The sequence below is a fragment of the Juglans regia genome, chromosome 10, assembly GCF_001411555.2.
Source record: "Juglans regia cultivar Chandler chromosome 10, Walnut 2.0, whole genome shotgun sequence".
NCBI classification, from domain to species: Eukaryota; Viridiplantae; Streptophyta; class Magnoliopsida; order Fagales; family Juglandaceae; genus Juglans; species Juglans regia.
The window spans coordinates 19,879,778-19,886,782 of NC_049910.1; positions in this window are offsets into that span (position 1 = coordinate 19,879,778).

Below are 7,005 nucleotides of genomic sequence, written 5' to 3' on the forward strand. Positions count from 1 at the left end.
GTTGTAACACCCTGGTCCCGTACGGGTCGGAGAGTTACTTCCTAGCACTTAAACTCATATTCCAACAATATAAAAATAAACTCCAAATTCCCAATATCATTTAGAAAATTCGATTCAATCTAATTTCTTCAATATAACCAATTTTCCAAAATGCCAAGTCATCACAGCACAATAAAATTTCTTAATAAAATTCGATAATACTCATAAAAAACTTCCTATGTTTGAACCACTACACTTAAATCATCTCACCCAATGCCTCATAATCTTGAACCTCAGCTGAACCATCATAATATCTGAAAAATATTGTGGAGATAAGGGGGTGAGTTATCAACAACTCAGTAAGCAGAGAGCATATACTAGCATGTAAACATGAGCATTTATAAAGTTCGGTATGCAGAACAAGACATTTACTTTCAGAATGTAGAAAAAACAAATTTTCTTTTAGAATGCAGAAACAACATATTTTCTTTCAGAATGCATAAACAAAACTTGTTACAAAACATCAGAGCGAAATTTTCAGAAAAACAAACTTGTTCCCAAAAAGAAAATCCATTGGCATTTCCGAACTGAAACATTATAATCATATCATCTCTTAGCATCACATCGGGACAAATACTGTAACAGCCCGCTAGAAATTTATTGGTGGAATTTATATTGACTTTAGGAATCTCGTGAAAACCCCATAAGTTTTTACGAATCGATCAATCGCATAGGTTTTAGTCTGTCAACATAGTCAGTGTTATCACTCACTATGGTGCTAGAAATATAAGTTTTATTTATTTGAGGTGGTTAGAAGTGTCAGAATGCATTATGGTCCACGCCATTAGACTCAGTGGATCATTTAGAATTTTATGGCGCAATATCCTATTTTCATAATTCCGGACGAAACATCTGTTGAAAATTGTGAAATTATTTTTAGGGGCACTTCGAGGTTGAATTTCGGTATAATATTTTCACTGTAGGTTAATATGAATATTTAGGAATTTTTAGTGTTAAGTTTATAATTCACTTTTTCGAAGTGAATAGTAACCTCGATAAGCGCACCAATTGCAGTATTTCAAAATCACAGTGTGGAATGTCCAAATTAGATTAGAGAACTTTTATTTGGACATTTGGCAAGATCTTAGCCACACTTAGTGAATAATATTAGACACTTGGCACCATGAGGAACGTTTCATGGATTTTAAGGAATCAAGCTGTGAAATCATGCTACTTAAGCAAAATTTTGTTTCATCTGCTCAACCAAATTTTGCCAGACCAAAGAGGTTTTCAATCCTACTAAAATCCTAAATGGTGGGAATCCAATCGAAAGCCCAAAAGCATGGTTGAAATCGGAACCGTAAACGGTTTCCCCAAAACCCTAAAGTTGGCCTCTAAACCCTTTCTAATCCGATTTCTAGTATTTTGTTTAATCACTTGATTAAATCACTTCCACATGCTATTAATCCTTCAAATTTGTGTTAGAACATCATTATCCAACCTTGTTAACCTTGAAAAATTGATTGGGCCAAGTGATATTGGATTTGGGCTTGATAGCAACCCAAACCCTCTTTAAACCCCAAAATTTAGGCCCATTCGGTTTAGGCCCATTAAGGCCCACGAAATTGATCACCATAGCATTGCTTCATGGCTAAGTTTTGTACCCCCACTTGGCTGGCCAGATATGTATAAGAAGGGCCTAGAAGGGTCTTGAAATACAAAGGTAAAAGGCCACCTCACTCTTTCACTCTTACACTCTACCTTGAGAAAAGATCTTGGACTGATTTTATGAGAAGAAAAGGCCAACACTCAACCTTCCTTCAGTCATATTACTTCCCATAACTTGTGTCAGAGGCTCTTCAGTCCACTTCCCATGAAAAGCAGCTCTCCTTTACACTTTTCCTTCATAGAACACAAAAGACACTCTCGGACAGTTTTTCTTACCTCTTTTGAATGCATGTTTCGAAGCTTTTTTATGTGTTTCCTCGCAAAGTTTCCTTCATGAAAGTTGTTTCTTTTGGAGTCTAGTTTACGTGGATATCTTATTTGTTCCATTTGGAGATCATTTGATTGGTGAAAAGTTGTTTAGACCCCAGAAAGGTCATTCTGGGCGATAAACTAGAGAGTGTGTTATATTTTGAAGTTTTTGACCAAGCTAATGAATAGATCTTGGTCCGAAATTTTTATGGAGTACTGTTAACATGTGTATATGATTATTGGTTGAGGATTTTTTGCATGATTAAAAGTTTTGGTGAAATATTTTCTTAGATCTAGAAACTTAGAAACTGGAAGAGGAAAAACAGTTTCTGTTTTGAGAAAGTTTAAATCTTTTATGGTTTAATCTTATTTCAATGGCTTTGATATTTTTATTGGAAGATCCTAAGAATCTTGTATACATGTTAGAATGTTATTTTGAAGATATTTGATGTTAGTTTCGAAGATATGAAATTTTATACAAGGAGATATTTGGTTAGGCCAAAGTGATGATGTTCATGGCTAAATTTATGTTTTGGGTGATGTTTAACCATGTGATCTTGGGTTTGAAGCTTGGATCAGTTTTAGGACACCTTTCAAAACCATGTGATTTTTTGGTTTGAAGATCACTTCTTTATAAGTCATGGATCAAGAGGTTGATCAAAACAAGTTAGAAACAAAATTCTGTTTTGAACTTAGAAGAAAAACCAAAAAGTTCAAGTATGGTTTTAGTGATTTTGATGACTTTTGTTCATGATTCAAAACATGATTATTCTTAGGAATATGTTATGAGTATAGTAGAAGAAAAATTTTGGTTTAATCATGAGTTTTGAGGTTTGAAAGAATTAAAAAAAAAAAATCAAAGGAAATAGCCTTTGTAAGTTTTGGCCCTATAGAGTTTTAATGGTTGATTTAGTTTTAAATTTTTCTGAATTGATATTTGAGTTTAGGACAAAATTTACATAACGTATGTAAATTTTGGTGATTTTTGAAGTTATGATGAAAAATCTTTGAGTTAGGGGTAAAATGGTCATTTTCCCACATGTAGAGGGTAAAATGGTCATTTTACTCTAAGTTGATATTTCTCCATATTCCTAAATTTTAGTGATTAAGTTCTAATTTTTAAAAAAATCACTACTTTTAGTTTCTCGTGATCGCACTTGAGTTTTGTCTCGAAGCGCGAAGATCAAAGTAAGTTAGCTTTTAACTTACTATCAGTTTAATGTGTATGAGTGATCAGTAAGGGAACTAAATTGTATACATGCATGTTATCATATGTGCCATGCCAAGTCATTACATATTTAACTGTTACACATAATTTATTCTGTCATGAATTATTCATCTGTTACACAAGATATTTTATCACGTATTGCTATACATTGCAAGCATGTCATGTTAAGTTAAGTATGCCATATGTTACATGTATTTCATATCACGTAATATTCACTGTCACATGTTACGCCATGTTAAGAAATGTTGTCTGTTATATGGTATGCCATGTTACGAAATGTTGCATGTTACATGTATGCCCTATTATGAAATGTTCTCTGTTACATTTATGTCTCGAAGTATGTCATGTCTGTCATCTTAGTTCATGTCACGTTATGCTACGTCATGACTTCTTTGTTCATGGGGTAATATCCTAGTGGAACTCCTTTGTTCACGCTGGAGTGTCTAAATAGGTGTGAAATTCCCTGGATTGACGAAGTACAGTCAACAGGTTGCGAATGAGGTCTAATTAGCTGGTCACCGGAGCGCGCCAGGCACTAACGCCGATGGTGTCACACATTATGTTACGTGTGTCCACAGCAAGTGTGGCACAAACAAATAAGTCATGGGGCCACAACAACTGTGGAGCATACATTACGTGAGACACAGCAATTGTGACACGTAGAATACGTGGGCCACAACAACTGTGGAGTACGTATTAATGCACTCACAGCTGGTATAGAAACCTATGATGTGATGCGGTAATCGGCAGGGACACACGGCTCAAGGGGACCTATGTAGCACCCATATGGTCACGTTAATGATTAAGTCTATTGAATAAGATTCAAAGTTCAAGTCATGTTTCACGTTATATTATGTTCAAGTTTACGTTCACACAATCATGGTAATCCCATGAGACAAGAATATATTTCAAGTTCATGTTATGTTATGTTCACGTTCACGTTATATTCCAAGTTCACATTTATGTTATGTCATGCTCAGGTTCAAGTTATGTTCAAGTTCATGTTCAAATTATGCATGTTCACGTTCATGCTATGTTTCAAGTCCATATTATGTTCCAAGTTCACGTTCATGCTGTGTTTCAAGTCCATGTTATGTTCCAAGTTCACGTTCATGCTATGTTTCAAGTCTTGTTATGTTTCAAGTCACGTTCATGCTAAGCTTCAGTTTCAGTTTAAGTTATGTCAGTTATATTATGTTGTATGTCAAGTTATGCTCTGATTACTTATGATTTGATTATGCATTCATGCATTTACTGCCATGCATGCATCACTAACCTGTGTGGAAGTTTCTTGTTAACTTGCTGAGATTTGTAATCAAATCTCACTGTGGTAGTCCCAACTACCATTCCCCTCGAATGGTAGATTTTGCTACAGGATCTGAAGGAGAACCGAGAATCGACCAACTGGAAACGGTCGACTAAGCGACGGTGCGACGTAGATGGTAATACAGTAGTTACCTCAGATTACTACTTTTATTTGTGGTGTTCAATCTCCAACACTCTTTTGATCACAACCATTTTGGACTAGTGTTGTGATCTCAGTTGTTTAGTACGTCATTATGTATGAAGTATGTTGTAAGTATTTGGGATATTTCGGTTTGGTGCATAGTATTGCTAAAAAAAAAAATTATCCACTGCGAATATTGCATCTTATATGTCATGAACGGGGGCAGGTAACCTTGTGTTGCATGTCTCGACGCTTCAAATGTCCGTCAGATCCCAAGCGGAATTTGGGGGTGTCACAAATACCATGTTTAACCCCTGTGGTAGGGTTATAAACCACCATTATACCCGTGGCTGGGCCATATTCCATGTTTCACCCCCGTGGTAGGGTTATAAACCACCATTATACCCGTGACTGGGCCGTATACCATGTTTCACCCCCATGGTAGAGTTATAAACCACCATTATACCCGTGACTGGGCCTTAACAGAAACCAGAACAGATATCATCGGAATCAGATCACCATCATATACAGAATCAAAACTTCATGCCAAGGTTTTCAGATAACACATCATATCAAAACAAAATACTTAATAGGTTTAGATCACTTCACATGTTCGAGATAAACAGAATCAAAATATTTTCATTTGTTAATAACAAAACTTTTAGATTTTCATATTCACTCTTTTGCATAGTTCAGAAACAAAATACACAAAACTAGCTCATGTCTACACCAGTCTGACAGAAAAACACTTTCTCTTATATTGAATTTATGCATATGCATAATAAACATCTGAGGTTGTTTTCAGATCATTTCTTTTCAAAAATAAACATGTTTATTTTCAAAGTCAACCTCATTTTATTTCTTTTATGCAAAACTAGTATATGAACCCCGCTTACCTGGACTTCTTAGCTTTTTCAGAATTTTCCTCAAAATGTCGAACAATTACCAATCGTCACCTATAAAATAATCAAGTAATTCTCGTAAATTCCCAATCGACCACTTATTTCAATATTTAAGCCTAAGATGCTAAAATAATATATTTCAATTCTTAAAAAAAAACCTAACTTCACGTAATCCTAAAATATCGGCACATTTTCTAAATTCATCAATATCCACTTAATCTCTTACTAAAGTATTAAATTCTAACTCAATTACTAATGAGGTCTAACTATAAAATTGAACTAAATAACATAATTATATCAAAATCATTATAAGTAGAAAAATCATAATTTAGTTAAATAAAAATAGAATATTTTGTACTTACTATTCACTTTAAAAAAATTCATATTTAAAAAAAAAAATATATATATATATATATATTATACTCTCATAAAATGAGCACCAGACTTATAAATATAAAACTCACAGGGATGTTTTAGGAAATAAAATGGGAAGTTAAGAAAAAATCATAGATAAAGTTTCTAAAACAAGAAACAATCGGCCAGAACATACGTAACAACTAAGCTCACCGAGAGAGAGATGGATCAACTATGACAGGGACTCGGAGCTAGACATCGATGGAGATGAACAACTGAGATGAAATCGCCAGCGAGCTTCGAGGCAGAGCACTGAGAGAGAGAGGGTGATGAGAGAGAAACCATGTGTTGAGAGGAAGAGAGCCCGAAAGTGGTGAGAGAGATCGGGGAGGAGATCGTGGGCATGGCGTGACCTTACCGAGCGAGAGCGGCGGCTTGGGGTGGTGCGAGGTGCCAAGCGGCACTTTCTGTGCCGTGTGGTGATGACGGGGTGGGCTTAGAGACGTGGCTCACGGTGGGAAACAATCACTCTGTTTCAGTGTATAAAAACAGAGCGCTTCAAGTCCAAGCTTAACGGTGGATGGTCATGGAGATGCAGGTTAGCGTGGCGGCGTTTCTCGACGTTTCACGATGGTTTTATGGCCGGGGATAACGGCGACACCAATGCTGCACCTGCGCTCGTTGGAGATCAGGACCCGCAGGCACTGGTTCTGAAACTGTGCTTCTCCTTGGCATGACCTCGGCTGGGTTGCTTTCACACGATGGCCAACGGGGTGTTGCCATGCATGGGTTGAGACCATGGGTTGAGGGGAGCTCGTGAGGGTGCACTTTACGGTGTTTTCTGGGCGTGCACGTTGGGCAGAGTGGTTCTGTATGGTGGTTGTTTCGTGCGACAGGGGCGGAGGGAAGTCCGTGAAGGTGAGACGCCGAGAGACGTGGGGACTTCCTTGGCCGCGATGGGAAACTTCGTGGTGGGTGGATTACACTACACTCGGACTGACTAGGTGCCGCGATGGAGGAGTATGGTTTAACGGATGTGGGGCTGGCAGCTTGTTGCTGTGTGTTTTGGTGGCTGCAGTTTGAGGGGGAGACAGGGAGCTGCTTCATGCAGTGCACTA